The sequence below is a fragment of the Cavia porcellus genome, unplaced genomic scaffold (genome assembly GCF_034190915.1).
Source record: "Cavia porcellus strain 051 isolate PalLab524CR breed Dunkin Hartley unplaced genomic scaffold, mCavPor4.1 scaffold_21, whole genome shotgun sequence".
Lineage (NCBI taxonomy): Eukaryota > Metazoa > Chordata > Mammalia > Rodentia > Caviidae > Cavia > Cavia porcellus.
This window is the reverse complement of record NW_026947504.1, coordinates 58058835-58069016: the sequence shown is the minus strand read 5'-3', so window position 1 is coordinate 58069016 and position 10182 is coordinate 58058835. Positions and strand designations below refer to the sequence as shown.

The window sequence follows — 10182 nt, the reverse complement described above, 5'->3', positions numbered from 1 at the left end:
AATAGCTGTCTATACCTTTATGTATACTGAAGCTCAACAAAACAAAACAGGCAAGCGGGGAGGGGCTGCTTGGTTTCCTGGCGCTCCAGGTCCTAGCATGGCCCAAGTCGCAGTAAATGCTGGTGGCTCCTGTCCTGGGCCACTGGAGCCTGCCACACTCACAGCTGCTCACTATGGAGGGGAGGGATTGCTTGGTTTCCTGGTGCTCCAGGTCCTGGCATGGTGCAAGTCCCAGTAAACAGCGGTGGCTCCTGTCCTGGGCTGCCAGAGCCTGCCATGCCCACAGCCATTCACGGTGTGGGGTGTGGGGGAAGGGTTGCTTGGTTTCTTGGTGTTCCAGGTCCCAGCTTAGCACGGGTCCTAGTGGACACTGGTGGCTCCTGTCCTGGGCCACCACAGCCTGCCACACTCACAACCGCTCACCAGTGGGGGAGGGGTTGCTTCAAGCTGTTTCTTTCTAATGAATTGACCATTTCACTGCCCAAGTTCTGAAAAGGCCAACAGACCATAGAAAGACATCTCTTTAGGCTCCTGCTTGAAACCAACAGCATCAGGAAGCTGCGGGCCTTGATTCAGGGCCAGTCTGTAGAAGTTTTAAGGAGAAGGCTGAAGTTGACCAGCCACAACCTCCTAAAACCCAGATAATTCGAACTGAATTATGAAGGATCAATCTTACAAGCAGGTTATAAGATAACAGAGGAGTTGGTTGCCGTTTCCACTGTCAGTTTGAGGGAATCGAGATCGTCACAAGCCTGAAGAATTGTGTCTTAGATATTCCCAGCAACTCAATTACAGCATGCAAATTTTCCATGGAGTGGACTTCTCAGCTTCAGGAGCCACGCACAAGCTCCTTTGGGCTTTTTGCATGAGGAAAACATTGTTGGGAAAGAAGCCTGAGGACCAACCACTGGAAAGTGCACTCAATAGCACTTTGGTTGAGATAATTGCTGAGTTTTTTTAAATTGTAGGCTTTGGAGATGGCCACAAGCAAAATTTGTGACAGACATTTGACACTGAGAAACTTTGCCATGTATGGGTGAACTTTTTCACAACCCATCCCCCCCCCAAAAGCTGGTTTATTGACTAACAAAGGAAAAGTATCTAAAACCACTAGAGTATGTTAGCCAAGTCTTTTCTTTAGTCATAACACTCTTGAGCTGGCAGCAAGATTTAACACTATATGCATATGCAGATTCCTAACAAGATAAGTCAGTTAAACTACACTGCAGAGTAACTGCAGCCGCACTGCACAGATTTAGTGTTTCTCTGTGACAAACATAAAGATTTGCAGCTAGACTTCTCGGTCACTATGGGCTCAGTGGACCTCAGTCCACATTTGCTGCAGAGCTGCCGTCTGAACCCCTGAGCCAGATATTCTCCTTTGTCCTTCCTGCCAGAAGCAAACTCTGTCCAGAGGAACACTTAGAGTATGACAGGCAAAGAACATAAATCCATTAAGTGAAAAGAAACACAAGCCAGAGAAAATAAAAAACAGCTTCTGAGACACTTAGACACTCATGGCCATCAGGACCCTGTGATAAGAGGCATGAAGAAGAGAGCTTTGACTGGCAGAGTCCCAGCACTGACTGGATCTGCAGGTCCGGCAGCTGATAGGAACTCACCAGCAGTTGGCACAGTTGTTCTCTATTGTCATTTTCAGTAGGTTCCAGGCCTATGAAGGTGTTGATTCCTAAACTGGCTACCAAAACTGGAAAAGGAAGTATCCCTGCTTCCTGGCTTTCTTAACCATTCTACTTATTATAAATATGGCATTGTGGAAGAAGTATTAAATTAGGACTCAAGAGCCAGGGATATAGCTCAATGGCACAGGTGCCTGCCTGGCAAGTACAAAGGTCATGAGTTCAATCCTTGTACAGAAAAAAAAAAGTTAGGATTCAAACTGATTCTAACTGCAATTTCCTGGCTTAGCAACATCAGGAAAGTTCTTTGTGGTTTAGTTCCATACTTTAAAAATTATAATACCCATGTGCTAGAGTCCTTGAGAAGATTCAATAGGACAATGGAGATTAAAATACCTAATGTGGGTCTCCCCTATCATTTCATCTAACAGTTAGTAAATACATAAATACTTTAGCAAATCAATTGTAAAACGTTTCCAGAGTACCAACTATGCATTAAACAATGAAATTCTATGTTAGTTAATTTTCTATAATATAACAAATACTTGAGATAATCAATTCATAAAAAGAAAGATGTTATTTTGCCTGATTTTTGAAGGTTGCAGTTCATGAATGATTGGTCTCGGTGGTTTGGCGCCTGGGATAAGGCAGCATATCATGCTTGGAGCATACAACAGAGCAAAACCATTTGCCTCATGTCCTGAGAACAAGACAAAGAGGGAGAAGAAAGATCCCGTGATCCCTTTTGAGGGCACATTACCTAAAGACCTCCCATCAGGCCCCACCTCTTAAAGGTCCCACTACCCCCAGGCAGTCCATCCTTAAGGACCACACATATAACACATAGGCATTTGGAGGTCATTTAAGATCCAAACTGCAACAGTAAATTATAAAATCAATGAAGCATTTTCTTCCACCAGTGAATTTTTAGACTAGTTAAGAGGATGACATAAACATGGACAAAGATAACAAATTTAAAAGTATTGAACAAGCACCAAAAATAGATGTACGTGGCAAGTACTTTGATAATTTCAAAGAAAGAAGAAGCCAGGCAAGTAAATGAATCAAGGAGAGAGGAATTCTAGCAGAAGTGCAAAAACTGAAGGTTCTGATGAGAAAGGAAGATACCTCAGATGAAAAAAAAAAAAGGCCTTTAGAACAGAGAAGCTACCTCAACTGAAACAAGACATACAGGAAAACTTTAGTCCCCCAAGAGTTCATCCAATGACAGTCCGTATTCCATGAATCAAGTCTTTACATCTGAATACTCATTAAAACTCAAGACCAATCCTAGTAAACAAAGAAACATGTTCTTATTATTTCCTCCATGGTAGCATCTTTGATTCAGTACAGAACAGGGGCAAGAAAAAAGAAAGCAGAAAATAAAACATTCAGAAAGATAACCATCTGTGTTTTCTGGTTTAGTCTTCCTTTCAATGTGTAATTATGATTCCAAGAGCTGAGCTGGCCATTTGGAGAGCTGATGGTCCAGATCAAGCAACTAACCCGCAAAGGAAGAAATCAACCTACAGACAATGCAAGGTATTTGCATGTTTTTTCTCTTAAAAGATACTTGTATTTGCTAACTAAGAACTAGATACTCTCATGACCTATCTTAATTGGTAGGAAACATCAAATTCACAAGCATTCGGAAAAGGCTAAAAAGTGGTGCCAGACACCTCATCCCTAGAATAAAACACAAGACTGTATTATTTTCATTTTATATGAAGCATTCAAAGTTCAGGGCTGGAAAATTGTGTGTGGGCTGATGCCTGATGGTGTAGCCAGTTATTATGTGTGAGTCACAATAAATTTCCAGAGCTACCACACCTTAAAGTTAAACTCACTCAATCCAGACAGTAAACTATTAGTAGGGATATTTTTGTAACCATAATTTCTAGCCTTTAACTAATTTTTTTAAAACTTGTTACATTGCCAGTTTTATAAAAGCCAGAGAGCTCTCTTTTCTCACATCAATATTTTGGAATATTTATCTTTTTTAAAAACAGTACAAAATAAAAACACACTCTTAGGGTATTTTAAGGAACTTTTCAGCAGACCAAGCTTGGTCAGTGAGCATCACAGTGGAGCACTGGATCGGTCCTGTCAGCCAACCTAGCTCCTCGTCACAAGGGAGACCGAACAAAGGACTACGATGGCCACAGCAGCATCTGTCCCATGTACCAAAAAGGAAGTCTCTGCATGACAAGACCAAGAAGCAGACAGCACCACGCAGGAAGAGCTACTAATGAACATGAGGGTTCCAAGAAAGGCGGTTAGCACAGAGTTGGAGCTACTAAGCGGTCCTGTGACTCAGAACAAGGCGGCTAATAAAACACTCAAAGTTCAAATAAAGCTCACAGACCTCATCATAAGCCCAGGTTTGGTCACCTGCAATAGTCACACTTCACATGCCCAGCAGAAATCCACAATGTGGTCACATCTGTCGGTGTCTAAGAGGCCAAGGCTGGCAGCTGCTGTTGGACGTAAAGATGTGTACAAAGCATCCTCTGAATAGCTCTGAGAGAGACTCAGTCTGGAGACTTCCTTATACCATCTGGATCAACTGGCTTTTCTTCATTTGTTTTTAATTCTCTTAATGACATGCTACTGGGGTCAGCAATGTAGAGTATTCACTGGACTCTATATTTCTGAGGTTATGGTTTTACACAGACATATGTATTATTCAAAAGAAATGAGTGAAACAAATAATTTATAATATGTATTTGCTGTCCATTTATTCCAATCTCTGACATGGCAAAGATCTCAAATGTGTCACAAAACTCATTCTTAGGTTACTATCCCCCATTCTTTTTATTTTTAATTTTTAAGGCTTTTTTTTTTTGTGTGGCAGGAGTGGAACTCATGACCTTGCACTTGCCAGGGATGCACTTATGCCACTGAGCTAAATCCCCAGCCCTTCTTTCTATTTTTAAGAGAAAAAAATGGAAAAAAATCAAGAAGTAAACAATTAACAATGACAAATGCAAAATGATGACAACAAAAAAATGGCAATATAAGGTTTCAAAACAAGATGAGAGGAATTTGACAATGGTTGTTATATTGCATATTGTTAACCTCAAAGTAATTGCTCAGGCTATCTGATATGCAAGATGGATCAAGCAGTAAAATTTCCTTTTGAGCATTTTCTTTTGCTTTTACTATATCTATTGTAACCTTTTGATCTTATTTACTCTTTCAGTTTTTTACACTAGTGAGATACTGTGTTTACACATGGAAGTCTGATTTATTTCACTTGTGTGTATGGTTTCTGGTTGCATCCATTTACCTAAGCCTAGAGTATATTATTCTTATGGTTGAGTAGTACTCCCTTATATAAAAATACCACATCTTTGTATGTTGTTTCCAAAATTTAGCTATTACAAATTGTGCTGTCATAAACATGGATGCATGTGTATCACTATGGTATGATATTTTCCCCCACTTTTTTTACACATGAAATTAATGGAATGAATAATTGGATTGTTCTGGAGACTTTTAAAAACTCTCCCCACTTAGGGGTGTAGTGAGGATCCCGGAAAGCCCTTGATCTTGAAGAGGTGAGCCAGGGGGCTTCTTGTCAGCCAGGACCGGTCAAATAAACCAAATGAACATCACTGGGTAGGGCAGAGGCTGGTAACAGGAGACATAGGAGGACCCCAGTGCACAGCAGTGACAGCATGGAGTTTTTTCTTGGTTAGGAATACAAATTGTACCTACACCTCAGTTAACACTTCTGGAAAAGCAGAATCAGATACAGGAAATTAAAGAGTTTAGAGAAATCAGAAAGGTAAGAACAAAAGCCACATCCATTTCTCTTCCCAGCTTAGTCCTGATCCTGAGCTGACTCAGGGCACCCTGGGATTGAATGAATCTTTCACAGCCGCAAGTTTTAATTTAAAATCCAGGAGTGATAGAGTTTTGATTACACAATATAGGAAAACAAATAGAGTGTGCCAGCCTCACAATGATGTCTGCTCCTACACAGGTAAGTAAAGCCATATTCCTCATCCTGTTCAAATGACAATCATGGTGTTAGTTGCTTATTTCACTGCTGCAACAAAATACCCAATGCCCAAAGTTAAAGGGAGGAAAGGTTTATTTAGCTTACGGTTTGTGGAGATTTCAGTTCATAATAAGCTGACTCCAAGGCAGGGTGGCACATGGCAGAGGGGCAACCGTTCAAGGCAGGAGAAAACAGCAACAGGAGCAAGAGGAAGAGCAGATAAGCCTGTTTCTATATTGTGTGCAGTCTGACATGCTTCCCTTATATTGTACGCAGGTTACCCGCTCTAGGGCGGGCATAGCTCTCATACCCTTAATCCCAGCAGTTAACTATGAATCAATCACAAACTCTAGATTTAGCCTCCTCTGAAAAAGCCTAACACTGCATGAAGTTTTTGCGGGTGGACATCTAGACACAAACCATAACACATGATGAGGACTAATTAATTCTGTGGGACCTTCTTGGGGTAACAAATCCCATAACCTTGTCCTCTGCATTCTACCTGAGTCAGGACCTAGGGACTGAAGTCTCCCTAGCAGCCCGTATTCCATGACTGGCTCACTTTGAGGGCAGATACTGGCTAACAATCTTCACTTGCTTTTCTCATTCTTTCACCAAACCACTTCTTTTCTATCCCCTGCTGCTCCATCCTCCAGACACCTCCCTGCTATGCTCTCTAATGACAGCTTCAGTGTTTCTGCCAAATCCACATTAAGACTTAGGATTCCTTTGGAACATGACACACAGCAGGGAAGAGCCAGATCCTAATCATCCATCAGTCCCTCATTCTTCATTGCCCATGCACTGCTTTCTATGTCTTCTTTCTCTTCACGGGCTTCCAAACAGCCTTACTGCACCACTGCTCCGAAGTCAAAACTTCCATAACTTTTGAAAGGAGGAGGCAAGCATACATGTTCCCTGTGCTGTCATCCTCCTCTTGAGCATCTAGAAAGCCCACCTGATCACAGAAACTACACAGACTACAAATATGGATATTTCTCTTTATTTGTAGACACTTTTACCTACTTTTGCCTTCTGAGTGCTAGGTTACTTTTTCCCTGAGGCAGGAAATATAGTCTCATCAGCTTGGAATTTAAGAGAGCTGCATTCTCAGTTGATCTTACTCTAGGATAACTACTTTGATTTCAGAGGTCAAATGGTACTTCAGCAACCCTGGGAAAGTGACCAGAAAGCATGTCAGGCATCCACAAGGAACACCTCCAGCTGCTGGTCTTTTTTGCAAAAGGCATATACAATGGCTCTGCTTCCTGGGTGGCTCCTGGGACCAGCAGACACCCTGATTCATGGTCTTCTCCTGCCTCTTGTTTCCCCCAATCTTGACACTTTGGCTCCTTCCAGCTTTAGTTGATCAAAGAAATTCAAACCTTACATATTCAAAAGTTAGTTGTTATCCAGTAATATTCACGATCAGCTGCACTGGGAGTATTTCTGGGCCAGATATACATCATAAATATCTTATTTAGGAATGGGATATGATGCTATCAAGAATTCTGACAAATGACTTTTTACTCCAAAATCCTGCATATGGAGTTAAGACATTTTCAATCCCAAATAATAGAAATTCAACTGCAGTTATCAAGAAAGAAATCTATGGGTTTGCATAACTGAATGCATTTGACCTCAGGCAAGGCTGAACAGAAGGTCTCAAACTGTCATCAGAGCTTTTCTTCTGCCTCTACCTGTTGGACAGGTGCTCTGCAAAAGACAAGGAGATCATTTCCAGCTAAGAATCTCAGGAGAATGACAGTATTTTATGATAGTTCCACCAAAAATGCCCCCAGATGATTCTACTTGGGTCCTGTCCCCATTCCAATACTATACCTGGGTTATGTGGTCTCTTCCATGGCAGAGTGATCTTGACTCAAGATAGGGGAAAGTATTCTTCACAAAAGAGATACATCAAATTCCTAGAAAGATGTAAATGCATGCTGGTCTGGGAAAATCACCGAAATCTCCTTTATCACCCTGGGCCAGCCACAAATCAAGTCTATAGAAGCTCACAGCAGTGGGTTCCCCATGTGCCTATGACTTAGTATTCTAAATCATGTTTCCAATACCAGCAAAAATCAGGGCCCTGTGCTAGCTAGATAGTGCATAACACTGTGGCAGCTGTGTCTTTCTGTAACTAGGTAAAGCTCTTCTTGCTTGATGGAGTTAAATATAAATAGCTATAAACTTTGCTGCAATCATCAAAAGATTTCTATAACTCATGAAATAAGAAAAACACATAGATGAGTCAAAAGTATACTAAAATTCAACTGTACTCATATACTTTGGTTCTAACAAAGTTTCCTGTTAGAGCACATTAATAACTTCTTTTTCTCCACAGAGGTTATTTCATGAGTCTCTTCTATGCATTGAAGTCTGATTTTCACACAGATCAATGTCATCTCAGCAATCAGCACAGCTCCTGTCTCAACCACTAAACCAGTCTGCTAAAGAGAAACACTAACCCACTGGCCCAAAAACCCAAATCTGGGAACACCAAATCATCTGATGAGCCACAAAGCAGCTTAGAAGGCAATGGTCTCTTTAATCACTACCAATAAAGCCTCCTTAGTGGATGCATATACATTTCTAAATCAGGACCAGTTCTCTCTCTAGTAACAAAGACACTTTAATACCTTCATACTTTGCTAGGAAGCAGGGCCATCTAGGGTAGGCCTTGTAGCCAGAAAAAGGGTCCTGGATGCAGAGTTTTCTCAGACTTTGTGGTGACTTGGCTGTGCTCACTATCAAGCCTCTGTTTCTGGTAGGACTATATCTCAGTGATAGCAAATCTGCAAGGGAAGGAATACAAAGATTCATCTGCAAGAAGTGTACCCAGGTTCCAACTCTTAACTCTGTACCAAGCACAGAATACATGTATGAAACATTTTGGTACATATTGAAAACAATACCACACTGAAAAGTCATATTAATATTTCCATAGAAGAGAAACACACAATAATAAACCAAGTTGAATACATGGGCCTCTTGGTCTCCCAGTCAAGACAGCAGAGATGGCCAAAGTTTGCTTTCTCTGTGGAAACAGAGTATGCCCTTTCAGGCATAGTAAAGAACTTGAGTCAGGATTTCTGTCTGAAGCCAGGAGAAGTACGAGCTCCCTCATTTGTAAAAGAAGACAGAAAGTCTACAGCCCCCAGTCTGAACCACTAGTCTTTGTATAAAAGCCAGGACCCACAGTACAGTGGGAAGCATCCTGGGTCAAGCCATCTAGCAATTTAATGGCAGCATCTGAACTGGGTCTGGAACAGAGTTCCTGACAGCCAGGTAGAGGCAATGTCAAAATCGCTAACTGTGAAAGAAAAGTTAAGAGCAAAGGAAGGAGGAGAACAAAATCAGAGACCAGGGGGTCAGGCACTGTGCTACTGATCTTTTGTATCAGAGATGTTGAGGCCCCATCTCAGACAGCTCTGGGGTAGGGCTAGAGAGAGGACAGGAGGTCTAAGGGACATACAAGAGGAAGAACTGATGGACACACTGACCAACTGAAGCAATCAGAGTTTTAAAAGCCTCCTCAGGAAGATCAAAAGTTTTATGTTGAGTGTCATCTACTGTGGTGGTTAAAGTGAAGGTACTGGTCAAAAGATAGAAGGTTAAAACCCAAATACTGGTCCACATCAACTCTTAAAAGATACACAAAGAAAGAGGGCCAACCAGGAATACCCAAGACCATAAAGGTCATGAGGCAATGCTATCATATTAGTCACTGATGGAAGAGGGGACACCAAAATCAGATAATTCTAGAGTCAAGTAAAGCAAAAACCAAGAAGAGTATCTTGAATTTGATAATGTGGGTGTCACTTGGGAGTTCTGGCCTCATGGATCTAATGAGAATGGTGTCAGGTTGAATCTCAAAAACTTGTTTCTATCTACCCACAGATTCTACCCAGGTGACACTGAGTGTTGATCAGACAGTTTAATATCCATAATTAAATGCAATTGTTCTATAGCCAGAATTTTCCCTACCACTCTTGAGTAATATTAGAATTTTGCTCAGTCTTTAAAAGAAAGAAATCCTGTAATTATGCAACAACATGGATGGAGCTAGAGGATGTTCTGTTAGGGAAAATAGAAAGAGAAATGTTGACTGATCTTACTTCTATGTGGAGTCAAAAATAGCCAAATTTATAAAAGCGAAGAGCAGGATTGTGGTTGCCAGAGACAGGAGGAATGGGGTGATGTTGGCAAATGGGTGCAAACATGGCAGCTCTCTAGAGGTGACAGAATGCTTATTAGCTGGAATGTGATGAGTATCTCATAGTGCACACATGTATCAAAATATCAGATTGTGTACCTTACATGTACACAACTCTTATCTGTCGATTACACCTTAGTAAAGTTGTTTTTAGAAATCAGCTCTTCCCAGATTCCTATCTTTCATCAACTTCAAAGCAGTTAGCTTAGATGACAGATCTCCAAGTTTCATTGCCTGCCTTCTGCTCCCCTATTTTCAGAATTTTCTCACTTTGAGAAAGAGATGAGGCCTCCTATGTTTTGGAGGAGCGGAGG

General features: G+C 41.3%; 1 non-coding gene across 1 annotated transcript; it reads right to left on the bottom strand.

Annotated features, from left to right (window-relative positions):
- Nucleotides 1–445: 445 nt before the first annotated feature.
- On the bottom strand, nt 446–582 carry LOC111753717 (small nucleolar RNA SNORA2/SNORA34 family). Its single transcript, XR_002788511.1, has one exon. It is a non-coding gene; the product is annotated as a small nucleolar RNA SNORA2/SNORA34 family (small nucleolar RNA).
- Between the last annotated feature and the right edge of the window lie 9600 nt (nt 583–10182).